Source organism: Haliotis rufescens, unplaced genomic scaffold (assembly GCF_023055435.1).
Source record: "Haliotis rufescens isolate VD_foot unplaced genomic scaffold, xgHalRufe1.0.p SCAF_15, whole genome shotgun sequence".
Taxonomy (NCBI): domain Eukaryota; kingdom Metazoa; phylum Mollusca; class Gastropoda; order Lepetellida; family Haliotidae; genus Haliotis; species Haliotis rufescens.
The window spans coordinates 15,602,060-15,617,727 of NW_025963835.1; the positions used below are offsets into that span (position 1 = coordinate 15,602,060).

The 15,668-nt window shown below is 41.6% G+C and overlaps 1 protein-coding gene across 14 annotated transcripts in view; it reads right to left on the reverse strand.

The window, feature by feature from the left end:
• Positions 1-15,162, reverse strand: part of LOC124138722 (trichohyalin-like) — a 147,268-nt gene extending 132,106 nt beyond the window's left edge. For 9 of the 14 annotated variants that reach the window (XM_046505557.2, XM_046505552.2, XM_046505550.2 and 6 more), the window contains exon 1: positions 14,967-15,155. The gene's annotated coding sequence lies outside the window, so the exon portion shown is untranslated. Of the gene's footprint in view, positions 1-14,966 lie in introns of all 14 variants that reach the window. The other 5 variants (XM_046505547.2, XM_048396185.1, XM_046505553.2 and 2 more) reach the window with 2 other exon arrangements.
• Between the last annotated feature and the right edge of the window lie 506 nt (positions 15,163-15,668).

Genomic DNA, 15,668 nt, shown 5'->3' on the forward strand with positions numbered 1-15,668 from the left:
TCAACATAATCACTGTACTGCATAAAGCAGAAAAAAAGGACTGAACTTGATGATCCGTCAATTATGTATAAAATATTTAAATGTTCATTACATTCTCCACAATTTGATGAAATGACAGTACAACATCATAGAATTCAACTTACAGCAGAACAAGGTCGTCAGTTGTCAATGGCTGTGATAATAGCCGTCATTATATTGTACATTTCATAGGCTTGGCATGGAATCCCTCTGAGGCTCCATACAGGTCACTCATTGCAAGGGGGCATCTCAAACTCGGAATATTTATTAAATCTGTCTGGAGCGGTTTGTAAGCTGAACCAGATTGTATTGATATTGTCATACGATCTCAGCCTGGACATATAACTGGGATATGTTTTCCTTTTCTTTATTCATGACCTCTTCTACCAAAAACCCTTGTGTGGTAATACACCAGTTATAGTGTTATGTCTGCTTATACTAGGGCTGTGTATTGCTAAAAACATTGTAGTGGACTGTATATGTATTGTCATAAGTATTGCTGGAAGCTGATGTGTCTGACATTGGTTGACACTGATCGTACATGCAGATTCAAATTTCTACATACTAAAGTAAATATTATGATGCCAAAATTAGCATGCCCAGTCGCTGCCGCTTTGAGAGAAAAACTGATTCCATGTTCTGTCAATTTTGACAGGAAACATCATTTATGAATGAATTTCTGAGTTTAGGTTAAACTACACAAATAATAACAAAACTTGTTATATATCTCTAACCCAATATACTGGAACGCGGAAGAAATAATGAAATACGTATCGTTTGAAAAGTGTATTGCGATATACCAGTAATACCGTGTTGTCCTCGCTTATTACTAAAGGATTTGCCCTAATTTACTAAGGATTTACTAAGTGTACATTTGAATTTTTTGTTTGTAAGTTGTTTAACGCAGTACTCAGCAATATTCCAGCCATATGACAGCAGTCTGTAAATAAGGAAGACTGGACCAGACAATCCAGGGATGGACATCATGAGCATCGATTCACGCAATTGGGATCGATGACATGCATCAACCAAATCAGCAGAGCCTGACCACCCAATCCCGTTAGTCGCTTCTTACGACAAGCATGGGCATCCATTGATTGATATCATGAGCATCGATCCACACAATTTGTTTGTTTGTTTGTAGTTTAACGCCATACTCAGCAATATTCCAGCTATATGACGACGGTCTGTTAATCATCAAATCTGGATTAGACAATCCAGTGCACAGATTTATCTTTTCTTAACCAAGTGCCTGTGGCAGACAAATAGGGATTTCTAAAAGCTCATATTTCCCTAATTCGGAGGTGTTTGAACACTGCAATAATGTGAGATAAGCCTTAAACCTCTTCTTCTTTTGGTCCTATTATCAGTGACATACAGGTAACTCTATCACTATCAGTTACTTCTACAGATCCATAACGTAAGTAATAACTATATTATCATGTATTGGGATATTTTTTTTTCAAATGTGGGAATTTTAAATGACATTTGCTCCAGACTTTGGGGCCAGGTGCAGATAAATCCCTGCCAGTGACTGACATCATGAGCATCGATCCACGCAATTGGCATACGATGACATGCACAAACCAAGTCAACGAGCCTGACCACCCGATCCCGTTAGTCGCCTCTTATGACAGGTATCGGATGCTGAGTACCAGTTCTAAACATGAATTATTTTGGGCAAACCGTTGACCTGGCGTCTATTTGGATGAGCATGTATTAGAGGCCTGGCGTCTATTCTGTTTAATGCTGGCACAGTGCACGTGGCAACTGTCTACCTTACCAAGTCCCAAAATCTACATTTATATTAAAGGGTATATAACATATCCACCAATCACAATTTCGACAAATGTGAAATTACATTACCGGTAAATAAATTAAGTTAAGCCTTTTCGTCATTTTGATAAGTCAGTTAACAAAAAATCAGTAACAGATGGATACCATTTTGTTTTGTCCTTTATTCCAATTATCATGTTTCTTCATTTCAATTTTTACAAAAACCCTTAGAAGTATGTTTTTAGAAATCTTGTTTGTATGTCTATTTCGATTACCATCTCCAGAGACCATATACCAATATCAGTATATGGTCTCTGCCATCTCACACAGTACATCAAATAACAGACAAAATCTTACCATCTTCTGTCTCAGCTGTTCAGCTAACACACCAAAGTCACTCACTCACTCAAAACAACACCTATCCACCCACTCACATACTCCAAAAGACAATTCACTGAAAAAACTCACTCCGACACACACATAAACACTCACTCAAAACCCACCCACCCACTCACTCACTTAAAAACAATAACTGATTAAATGAAAAACCTACCCTCGCACTCACCTACTGGTACTTGCCCTCAATCTATTACGAAGGCCCATAATGTACATGATGTGTACCCAGCCTATTTCTGGAAAATACATCATGAGGCCAGATCAAATATATCACTTTCTTTATTGGAATTTCTTTGAAACTGTCTTGACGCAGGGTGGAAAGAAGAGAAAGAGAAAAAATTGTCATTGAATTTTGAGTAGCCTCCCTTACATGAAATACGAAAACATCGGGGTGAGATGTATTTTTTATATTTCCAGTGGGAACAAGAGTTGTGTTTTTCTTTCATAATTTAGAACTATAATGTATATCAATCGGCAGGGTCCTTAAAACAAGTAAATAATTTGGTCTGGCCTTGTCGAAGTTACATTGATTTGCATTACCTTGTCAAAGCCAGATATGACCTGTGAAGATCCAGTGTAGAATAGGTCTTTAGCAACCCATGCTTGCAGTAAACGGTGACTATGCTTGTTGTAAGAGGCGACTAACAACATCAGGTGGTCAGGCTCGCTGACTTGGCTGATGCATGTCATCGTATCCCAATTGCGTAGATCGATGCTCATGATATCAATCACTGGATTGACTTGACCAGACCGCTATCATATAGCCAGAATATTGCTGAGTGAGCATTATACAACAAACAAACAAACAAACATAGCCTGATGCAATGGTCATATCTACTCCATGAGACTTTTACCATTGTTCATAGCTGAGTGGCGCTCTCATGTAGACCCCCATCTTAAGTAGCTTAACAATAACCAGCTTAATTGGTAAATTAGTGAACACACGGATTGTGTGATGAAAACAGTTTGTGAGGCAAGCCCAAAACCAGCTGGTATGTGACAGGTGATTGACAGGTGATTGACGGGCGTGGAGGCCGGACTGAACCAGGCATGAATGAACAGGCTGAGGTGGAGCGGGAAACCGCGGGAAACACAGATATATGACCAGCGTGTGAGGTGATGAGCCACACGGCTCACCTATATAGGCCACCACTGATAGGCACATATACTGCTATAGACACTCACTGATCACTGTGAAATCGCCACGAAATCAACATGACACTGACAAGGAAGGTGTACAGTCTTATACAACATTAAACCATTCCGCTGTATGTAAGCGACTATAGAAGACAAATTGTTGATCATTTAAATCTGAAATACAAGCTTTATAAGCAAGCGTCTTTTTGAAATTTATGAAATGTAAAACACATTTAATGTTGTATCTGTTATATCCTGTCATTATCATCTTTTTAATTATTATCATGATTATCACTATTTTGCTATAGCTTGTAAGCCTTATGGCTGGTTGTTGCTCCCAAAATACTTATAAATTTGTATGCATGGTGTGTGTGGTTTGTGATGTGTGTGGTTTGTGATGTGTGTGGTTTGTGTTGTGTGTGGTTTGTGTGTGTAGTGTGTTGTCTGTGATTTGTGATGTGTCTGATGTATGTGGTTTGTGGTGTGTCTGGTGTGTGTGGTTTGTGATGTGTCTGGTGTGTGTGGTTTGTGGTTTGTCTGGTGTGTGTGGTTTGTGATGTGTCTGGTGTGTGTGGTTTGTGTGTTGTGTGTGGTTTGTGGTTTGTGGTTTGTGTGTTGTCTGTGATTTGTGATGTGTCTGGTGTGTGTGGTTTGTGGTGTGTCTGGTGTGTCTGGTTTGTGGTGTGTGTGTTGTCTGTGATTTGTGGTGTGTGTGGTTTGTGGTGTGTCTGGTGTGTCTGGTGTGTGTGGTTTGTGGTGTGTGGTTTGTGGTGTGTGGTTTGCGGTGTGTCTGGTGTGTGTAGTTTGTGGTGTGTCTGGTGTGTGTGGTTTGTCTGGTGTGTGTGGTTTGTGGTGTGTCTGGTGTGTGTGGTTTGTGATGTGTCTGGTGTGTGTGGTTTGTGGTGTGTCTGGTGTGTGTGGTTTGTGTGTTGTGTGTGGTTTGTGATGTGTCTGGTGTGTGTGGTTTGTGGTGTGTCTGGTGTGTGTGGTTTGTTGTGTGTCTGGTGTGTGTGGTTTGTGGTGTGTCTGGTGTGTGTGGTTTGTGATGTGTCTGGTGTGTGTGGTTTGTGGTGTGTCTGGTGTGTGTGGTTTGTGGTGTGTCTGGTGTGTGTGGTTTGTTGTGTGTCTGGTGTGTGTGGTTTGTAGTGTGTCTCGTGTGTGTGGTTTGTCATGTGTCTGGTGTGTGTGGTTTGTGGTGTGTCTGGTGTGTGTGGTTTGTGTGTTGTGTGTGGTTTGTGGTTTGTGGTTTGTGTGTTGTCTGTGATTTGTGATGTGTCTGGTGTGTGTACTTTGTGGTGTGTGTGGTTTGTGTGTTGTGTGTGGTTTGTGGTTTGTGTGTTGTCTGTGATTTGTGATGTGTCTGGTGTGTGTGGTTTGTAGTGTGTCTGGTGTGTGTGGTTTGTGGTGTGTCTGGTGTGTGTGATTTGTGGTGTGTCTGGTGTGTGTGATTTGTGGTGTGTGTGGTGTGTGTGGTTTGTGATGTGCCTGGTGTGTGTGGTTTGTGGTGTGTGTGGTGTGTGTGGTTTGTGTGTTGTGTGTGGTTTGTGGTTTGTGTGTTGTCTGTGATTTGTGATGTGTCTGGTGTGTGTGGTTTGTGGTGTGTCTGGTGTGTGTGATTTGTGATGTGTCTGGTGTGTGTGGTTTGTGGTGTGTCTGGTGTGTGTGATTTGTGATGTGTCTGGTGTGTGTGGTTTGTGGTGTGTCTGGTGTGTGTGATTTGTGATGTGTCTGGTGTGTGTGGTTTGTGGTGTGTGTGGTGTGTGTGGTTTGTGATGTGTGTGGTGTGTGTGGTTTGTGATGTGTCTGGTGTGTGTGGTTTGTGTTGTGTCTGGTGTGTGTGGTTTGTGGTGTGTCTGGTGTGTGTGGTTTGTGGTGTGTCTAGTGTGTGTGGTTTGTGGTTTGTGGTGTATGTGTATGTGTTACGAAACGAATACGCAGGACATTATGCCATTATGCCATGACAAACTTCAGACATATCTCACAGAAAAGTTATAAGACGAATCTCAAATAGGTTGGCAATAACCTGCTTACAACACGACATACACAAGTTGGACCACATTTCATTAGAAAGGGTCCTAACTCTGAATAGAAGGAAAGAATCAATAAAACAGTGGTCCCAGATGTGTGTTGTCTACCATTAAGTTCCCTGCAGGCGTTTATTGCAACACCTGTTATGGTGGTGCTACCACCCCCTGCTGATCACACAGTGTCGTGTGTCAGATCACAAGTCAGCACAACACACACCCAGTGGACCATGTTCGTTAGGTTTCTCCAATTCTTGTTTTTAATAACTCAATGTGTATTTTGAACATTTTAATAATAGCCCCCTGAAATATATCAGTATAATATATGTAATACACTTCCCTTTACTCTGCCAATGGTGACAGATATATAGATAGGTCACTCCCCGCTGTATTCCGTGAGTCCACGGTTGCAGAATATTTTTCAGAATTGTACTTTTGAAGCAGACATGTACCCATCTTGCAGAAAATCACTTTTTGTGCAGAACATACAGAGAATTTTGCATTTTTCGGCTGTGGAATCGGTCAACTACACTGAAGAAATTAACAATGCTGGTCCTCATTATGTAAAAGTTGCAGTTCAACATGGGAATTAATTGTTTTTCTATAAAAGATTGTTACACGTCTCTGACTAGCTGACTAGTGGCCGTGCTAGACTAGACTCTATTTCTGCACTACTTGTGACATCAACATGCTTTTATGACACATAATGTAAAATAAATAGAATCAGACACAATATATCATGCAAACAAAAATATTTCCTAAAAAATCCCTCAGATATTAGAACTTAAAAATACAACAAACACACAACCTCAGGCATGAACAAGCAAACTCTGCCACTGTATTGATGAGTGCGAGAGTATAGCTTTACACCGCTTTTAGCAATACTCCAGCAATGGGCTTCTCACACTGTACCCAAGAAAGGAATCAAACCCGGGCCTTCGGTGTGATGAGTGAACACTTTAACCACAAGGTTACCCCACCGCCCCTGTATGGAAGAATACATCTGCATGTAGGGGCGGTCGGGTAGCCTAGTGGTTAAAGCATTCGCTCGTCATGCCGAAGACCCAGGTTCGATTCCTGACATGAGTACAATGTGTGAAGCCCATTTCTGGTGTCCCCCGCCTAGATATTGCTGGAATATTGCTAAAAGCGGCACAAAACCATATTCACTCACTCACTCACATTTGCATATACTAGCAGCTAACTACAACCATGTACAAAATCCTCAACAAAAGTATTACCACAAATATTTACACTGACTGTCAACTTAACACAAACCGATAACCTGTCGAACAAGCTGAACACACTTAAATTTCCTCCTTTGAAATCTACATATTTACTTATCATGTTGATTTCAGGGAGTAATTGACCAAGTCCTCGGTGAAATGTACAAGCCCTTAACCTGACATGGTCTGTACACAGCTCGTACATTGCTTGTACATAGTTTGCATATAGCTTGTCCATAGCTGAACATACCATCTCCCTTTATCTGGACCATATATCAGACATTGGGCAATCCGGGGGGGCTTGAGGGTCCACTCACTCATCAATAAATGACAATACGAAACCTCAAGGTGGAGTCGCAGTATTTATGGCCTTGTATATTGACTGAAATGTCCGTGTAGGTCTCGGTAGGGGAAAGTAGAGAAGTCACTGATTTCTGGCATATCAATAATGCGATTCCGAGCTAGGATTGAATCTAAAAGGCTTTGTCACACAGAGTATTCTTGCAGTATCATTAGACTTGGCATATACTTTATTTTAGATGAAAGGTTTTGGTCAGGATTATTCAAAGGTCATCTAAAACAGACATCTAACAATATTCTAACTCTATGAATTTTGACATTATTCATAATGTATTATCATAGCATATAGGGTTGTCAAGTAGTCGAAAGCACCTTAAATGTGTCAGAAAAAGTAAGTTTTAAATCCCCATCATAGACCTATAGTGAGGTCATCTTATTGTTGGGCGGTCGGGTAGCCTAGTGGTTCAAGCGTTCGCTCGTCACGCCGAAGACCCGGGTTCGATACCCGACATGGGTACAATGTGTGAAGCCCATTTCTGGTGTCCCCCGACGTGATATTGCTGGAATATTGCTAAAAGCAGCGTAAAACCATACTCACTCATTCACTCACTCACTCATCTTATTGTTCTTAGGGTTTCTTCAAATAGTGGAAAGCCCACAAACTTAGTTGATAGCCCATGCCCTGGGCAGTCTCAGAGAATACCCTTGACTTTCTAACTTACATGTGGAGTGTTACATCACAAAAGATTAATGAAAATATACATGATATCCTTTAAATATGCATCTAAAGTTGATTTTTGACTGGGGCAGGTGATAAAAGGGTATTCAATCTTACACGTCATGACTTCAGTTGTGTGCATGCTGCATGTGGTCTTTCACTCGGCCGCTGTCATTCAGTTTGTTTTATACAGTGACCACTTTTGTTGTTTCACTATATGGTATCCCTATATGTTCTTATTCTTTCTGGTATTTTTGCTTTTAGATGGTATTAAGTTACTTAAAACATTCCTGATTGGTTTTGATTGAAAAGTAATACCTCATGCTGGCTTCTACCCTGACCCACCCGTTGTTTTACATTTTCAACCCAAACCTCAAAGTTGTGTGTTAATCATAACATGAGGTGTCCTGATTATGTTTCAAGGTCTGTGCTGGCTTCATTAAATTACTATTATTACTGTGTTAAAGACTACGCCCATCTTGCATCGGGGGCACGGGTGGCCCAGTCGTCTAAGGAGCCGCAATTCGCTGTGCAGAGTTGCGTCCCTTGGGCACGCCAGAAACCTATGATCGTGGGTTTGAAATCCCGGTTCGCCCCGAATATGTTTCTAGGTTTGTCAGCACCATACCCGTGCTCGTGGGTTTCACCGAAGTGGTAAACGTCTCAGACCTGCATCACTTTGGGCTTTCCTCCCACATTAAGCTGACACGTCGCGATATAACTGGAATACTGTTAAAAGCAGCGTTAAACCTTACTCACTCATCTTGGATCATTATGTGGAACAGGCTATAGCTCTCTAAATTTCACAAGCCATCTTAGCTCAATGACTGCCCTAGGTCAATGTTAGTGAATTCGGAATTAAGGTCGTCTTAGTGGTAAGATCGTTTTGTGAAACAGGGCCCAGGACTATTAATTACCCTATGTAGTGTCCCAACTGACCACTGTAGATATATAGTATCAGAAAAGCTATGCTGTTGTATACCAGCTCCGACACACACACGAGCCACTACATTCCCAGGAGATCGTAAATTAACCTTAGACAGATCTTTGTTACCACTGCCCTTTGATACAAACAGTCCACCAGATAACATAGCACCGACAGCAGCCATTACTACCAGGTTTTGTAGTATCCCACATGCTGTATGGTGCTGGCCTTGTGTGGCCCCACAATAGGCAGGGCATGTGTTAGTTGAGTATACAATACATTAATGGGGTGAATGTTGTATGATCTCTGACATGACAGAATTGAAAGAACAAACAATAGAGTGAGAGATTGAGTGGGTGGGTGGGTGAGTGAATGGATGGTTGAGTGGTTGCGTGAGTGAGTGAATTGGTGGGTGGGTGGTTGAGCAGGTGAGTGAGCGTGTGAGCGCGGGTGAGTGAGCGTGCGAGCGCGGGTGAGTGAGTGAGCGAGCGAGTGCGAGTCAGTGAGTGTGTGAGTGAGAACTTCATACATAAACCCAATTAAATAAGTTCAACCTTGACTATTCATTCTATTACGATGTATACTCTGGGCCCATTTGCTACCATAGCTTCATTCAGAAAGGGGGCGGTCGGGTAGCCTGGTGGTTTAAGCGTTTGCTTGTCACACCGAAGACCCGGGTTCGATTCCCGACATGGGTACAATGTGTGAAGCCCATTTCTGGTGTCCCCCGCCGTGATATTGCTGGAATATTGCTAAAACTGTCCAATCAAATTATTCTGATGAGAGAACGAAATTCTGTGCGAGGTCAGAGATAGGAGTGATTGAGGTTGCGGGGTCACTTTTGTTATGGTCACCATAGGGTCCAGGGTATTTATCATAATAGAAGGGAGATACAATACCCTGGATAACCGAGGATGTCAGGTTGAGGTACATACATAGTGCCACTGACTCTATGATACTGACGTACACTGTGTATAATGTGCTGACTTCAGTTGGACACTGAAGAGATAGAGGGTGGATGGGCTGAGTGCAAACACATGTTCATTGTGGCACCCCACCCCTACATACTCCCCCCTCACTTTGTACCCCTATCCTCATGTGGTACTCCCCCCTCACTTTGTAACCTCTCCTCTCACTTGGTACCTCCCCTCAACACACATCCCTATCCCTAAAACACACATCCCACTTGGCACTTCACCCCTTACTTTATACCTCTCACATCACTTGGTACCCCCCACCCCCAATCTCACTTTGTACCCTTCACCCCCACATATCCCACCCACACACTTGGCACCTCATCTCTCACTCTGTACCGTTCCCTCCTCACTTGGCACCTCACCCCTCACTTTGTACACACGCCCACACCTCAACCCCCACCCCACCTAAACCACAACTCCCCTCACTTGATACCCCCACCAACCCCACCTTGTACACCTCCCCTCACTTGACACCCCCACCCACCCAACCTTGTACACCTCCCCTCACTTGGTACCCCCACCCACCCCACCTTGTACACCTCCCCGCACTTGATACCCCCACCCACCCCACCTTGTACACCTCCCCTCACTTGATACCCCCACCCACCCCACCTTGTACACCTCCCCTCACTTGATACCCCCACCCACCCCACCTTGTACACCTCCCCTCACTTGATACCCCCACCAACCCCACCTTGTACACCTCCCCTCACTTGATACCCCCACCCACCCCACCTTGTACACCTCCCCTCACTTGATACCCCCACCCACCCCACCTTGTACACCTCCCCTCACTTGGTACCCCCACCCACCCCACCTTGTACACCTCCCCGCACTTGATACCCCCACCCACCCCACCTTGTACACCTCCCCTCACTTGATACCCCCACCCACCCCACCTTGTACACCTCCCCTCACCTGATACCCCCACCCACCCCACCTTGTACACCTCCCCTCACTTGATACCCCCACAAACCCCACCTTGTACACCTCCCCACACTTGATACCCCCACCCACCCCAACTTGTACACCTCCCCTCACTTGATACCCCCACCCACCCCACCTTGTACACCTTCCCTCACTTGATACCCCCACCCACCCCACCTTGTACACCTCCCCTCACTTGATACCCCCACACACCCCACCTTGTACAGCTTCCCTCACTTGATACCCCCACCCACCCCACCTTGTACACCTTCCCTCACTTGGTACCCCCACCCACCCCACCTTGTACAGCTTCCCTCACTTGATACCCCAACCCACCCCACCTTGTACACCTTCCCTCACTTGGTACCCCCACCCATCCCACCTTGTACACCTCCCCTCACTTGATACTGTAATACTACACCACAGCTGTAGCATACTGTAATACTACACCACAGCTGTAGCATACGGTAATACTACACCACAGCTGTAGCATACGGTAATACTACACCACAGCTGTAGCATACTGTAATACTACACCACAGCTGTAGCATACTGTAATACTACACCACAGCTGTAGCATACTGTAATACTACACCACAGCTGTAGCATACGGTAATACTACACCACAGCTGTAGCATACGGTAATACTACACCACAGCTGTAGCATACTGTAATACTACACCACAGCTGTAGCATAAGGTAATACTACACCACAGCTGTAGCATACGGTAATACTACACCATAGCTGTAGCATACTGTAAGTGCACAACACTATACCAGTAGCATATTGTAAGTGCACAACACCACAGCTGTAGAATAAAGTGGTCAATACACAAAGGTTTTTGTCAGTTATTAGCAGACCATCAAGAATAATTTGGATATTTGGCACTTAAATATAGTCAACAGTATCAGCAAAGATAAAAGTGTTGGTAAAATCACACTGAATATCCAGTGGACATTTAATTGATTAATGGATTGATTGATTCTTCCCAATCATTCCTCAACAAGCTCAACACACGATATCTACATCAGGAAACGAGACATCAGTTGCATAAATCACAGGAGCGACAGCTGAGCACAGTGCAATCTACATCTGCTATGAATGCATCCATACACAGAGAGAAATGAACAAGGGTGTTGAGTTATGAGTCCATGGCACAGCCTAGAGTACACTGATCACAGATTACATGTTTTGGGCATGAAACCAAAAAATGATTGAAATCCACAACCTGAGAAATGATATGGAGCAATAGCTCACCCATATACCATTACACAAAGAACATTTGGGCATTGTTTAACCATAATGGCACCGGCATAGAAGAGTTCATTTCTAAAATATCATTACATGTTAGACACGTGAGATCAGTGTTCCAGCTGGCTTTTGAAACTACCAGTTCAGACTGGCAACACTAAAAATTACCAGTCCCCTCCTAAATTTTGTCAGTCCCAACTTTCAAAAATTAAAAAAACGCATTAAAATTATCTGGTTTTAATTCATTCAACATGACATCATCCCTGAAGTAACTTAGTTAAATCTACATGTCATTCACACAAAGTTCAGTCACAATTTTCTCTTTTTTGTGTGTATTTTTCAAGACTAAGTCGCTTCAAATATATATCTAACCTTGAACCAAAACAAAATATTATTTCCTTGCACTAAAAATAGACAAGGGGAATCCCTGAAGGTAACAGACAACTTGACTTCATTTGAAAAATATACTTATATGAATATTGCCGATGTTTTGTTCAACAACAAGAATTAATAAGGTACATGTACTCTATTTGCCGGTCCACAGGGACTGGCAGTCACATGAATTACCAGTCCAAGCCCAATTTTACCGGTAAAAAATTGGTTTTTACCAGTAAACGGGAACGCGTGAGCTATATGAATTGCAAGACCTTCACATAAAGGAAGCTGGGAGCCATTCAGTAATTCACCTACATGATAAAATGTGTAGCTTTTTTCAAATATACATCAAAAACCATTTCATATCAAATTTGTTGACATTCGACATGGTTATAACAAAAATAACTCTGACTTTGGTATTTAATATTTATGTACTTATTAATGTTTGGGTTGATGTGTAGATGTGATAAGCTATATAACCAAATGTTTCGATGCAATATGTTATATATCACCATACCTTTTCTAGCCCTATCCTGATCACACACAGAATGGAACTGAGTATATTCTTTGTGAGATAAATATGCATGCAAATGACATGAAACATGTTTTAAAGAATAGAAAAACCTTTGGTTATCATTTCCATAAATAGTCTCAACCTATATAAACTCAATATATTATTTAAGCCATGTACCTTCGTCATCCAAAGAGAATAATATCACAACACTGAATTTCTTGAATTAAGACATAATGTGTTTTCAGATTTGTGGGTAATGAGTATTTGGTGCCTTGAAATTTCATTCTGAAAAGATGGTACAGTAAACTATGTTTATAATGAACACACTTATACCAAACTGATATAACAAACTGTTATATATAGGGTGTATATGTGCCTATAACGAACTACGGCTATAACAACCTAAAATTAGTGGTCCCTTTTAGTTCGTTATAACCATAGTTTACTGTATAAACACAATTTTTTATCAACATTGTAAAACAATTAATTTCTGTAGCACTCTCTCTTTTTTGATTAAACTCTTCCAGTTGTGAGACAGACATGACATCACTGTGGAATGCTATGACATCACACTATAAATGCAATGACATCACACTATAAATGCAATGACATCACACTATAAATGCAATGACATCACACTATAAATGCAATGACATCCCACTATAAATGCTATGACATCACACTATAAATGCAATGACATCACACTATAAATGCAATGACATCACACTATAAATGCAATGACATAATACAATGGATGACATCATATGCTTGGAAAGCAAAATCAGGAAGAAAAATATATTTTGAAGTTGTTCTGATTAATATTGTTCAAACTTAGTATTTCATTAATGTTGCATCCATTTTGCAAACCAAATGTCAAATTTGTGATTGAGAAAAAAAAGATTATCAAATGTATTCATACACAGGGAGACCCGTGAAGATCCGGGGTAGAATACGTCTTCAGCAACCAATGCTTGCCATAAAAGGGGACTAATGGGATCGGGTGGTCAGGCTCGCTGACATGGTTGATGCATGTCATTGTATCCCAATTGCGCAGATGGATGCTTATGTCTAGCACTGGATTGTCTGGTCCAGATGTGATTATTTACAGACTGCAGTCGTATATGTGCGGTGTTAAACAACCAACCAAACAAATAATACAAATCAAGGCCCAAAAGATTTCCAAGATCCAAACAGCTTTTTGACCAATCATCATGCAGCACACTCCCATTCAATTAACAATGACTTATAATTGACAGTCATGGTGACCTTGAGTTGACAAGGTTCCACGGATTTCATCCCCACTTTCTGAACTACGGCTATAAAAACCTAAAATTAGTGGTCCCTTTTAGTTTGTTATAACCATAGTTTACTGTATAAACACAATTTTCTTATCAACATTGTAAAACAATTAATTTCTGTAGCACCCTCTCTATTTTAATTAAACTCTTCCAGTTGTGAGACAGACATGAACATTTATGATAATAATTGTACACTGAGACAAACTCATTCCAGAACTAAATAGAACTCAGATCAAATATCTATTGAAACAAGAGCTAGGGAACTTGTATAGATCCTCAGACATTGCCTTGTCCACTGGTATGTTTTAACCTGTATATATCTACAAGGGCCTGTCATAAAAACAAATCATGAATAAATTCCAGTATATCGTACTTCAAAATATACAGACCTTCCCAAGAAATGACTGATATCGACAAGCAGTCACCCATGACTAATGGGAAGTTTGCATGCCCGTGGTAACTTTCTGTACACTGTACAAATGAAACAGACCTGGTAGAATACGAGTATATCAGTAAGGGCAGTCTACACGGGGCATGCTGATCCCTATTGCCTAGTCAATGTCAATGGAGGCTTAATCTCAGACACAGGAAGAAAAAATTCTTAGCTTTTGCTGACCATGGTCAGATGTAATAGTCAGTATGGTAAACGTCCATTCAGAGGAAAGAGGATTATCTTTGGAAATGTAAACAGAGATTAGCGCAGAGCTGGACTTGACAGGGAGCAACTGCCATGATGTTTATGGGGCTAAGAGAATATTTTATCAGGTGGTTTTGGATCAGTTCAATCCTCATACAGAGACGAAATACAAGTTCTAAAAGTAAAGATGAATTGAAAATTTAATTTGATGGGTTTTTTTATATTTTAAACACATAATAAAAAGGAAAACCAGAAAAAATGACACCTCTGGGCTATCTAAGTCCATATCCAGTTTAATAACTTCCATAAATCAAGCATGTTTTTTTCCTGTTGTTCTAGTCATGTGCAAAAGAGCCATGCAATATAATATTGCCTGGTGTGCATGTCTATGAATATATTGGGTGTCATATCCCTTCCCAGTTACCCAAAATGAAATGAACAGGCTAAAGAGCCAGCAACTTCTCACCTTATAACTCCACTGTCATAATCCAGAATGCAATGTACGTGTCCTGTTATTCCATGTGTCCAGATGTCCGAAGGTCCACCTGGGATCCAGTCCGTGGTGGCCAGTCAGTGGGAGTCCTGCCAAATACCTGCGCTATTGACGAGTTCGTTGTCAGGTACTCCAGGAGCTCGTTGGGGTGAGAAGATTCAGGGACCATCTCAAATCCCAGAGGAGGGATTTCTGTCTGGACATGCCTCTGTGCCTGGGACACAGATCAGGAGATATGTACAACTGCCAATCAAACATGAAATGAGAAATCACTGAACCATTGTTGTTTCTCAGGTTGGAGAACATGATATTTATGACTGACTGAACATTTCACATAGAGTTTTATATTTGTGGAACAAACTAAATGTTAATAGCTATACACTCACCAGCCTCATAATTAGATATGCCACTCATAATATGTTAAGGACCACTGATAATTCCATATTACTAGTTAATCTGTCATGATATGATCCTATCTATAACCCATCCTTTTTAAAGTTTTGATAATACCCCAAAACATCTTGTTTTGCATTCTCTATATAGGAAGGGGGTGGTCGGGTAGCCTAGTGGTTAAAGCGTTCACTCGTCACACAGAAGACCAGGGTTCGATCCCGACATGGGTACAATGTTTGAAGCCCATTTCTGGTGTCCCCCGCCATGATATCGCTGGAATAT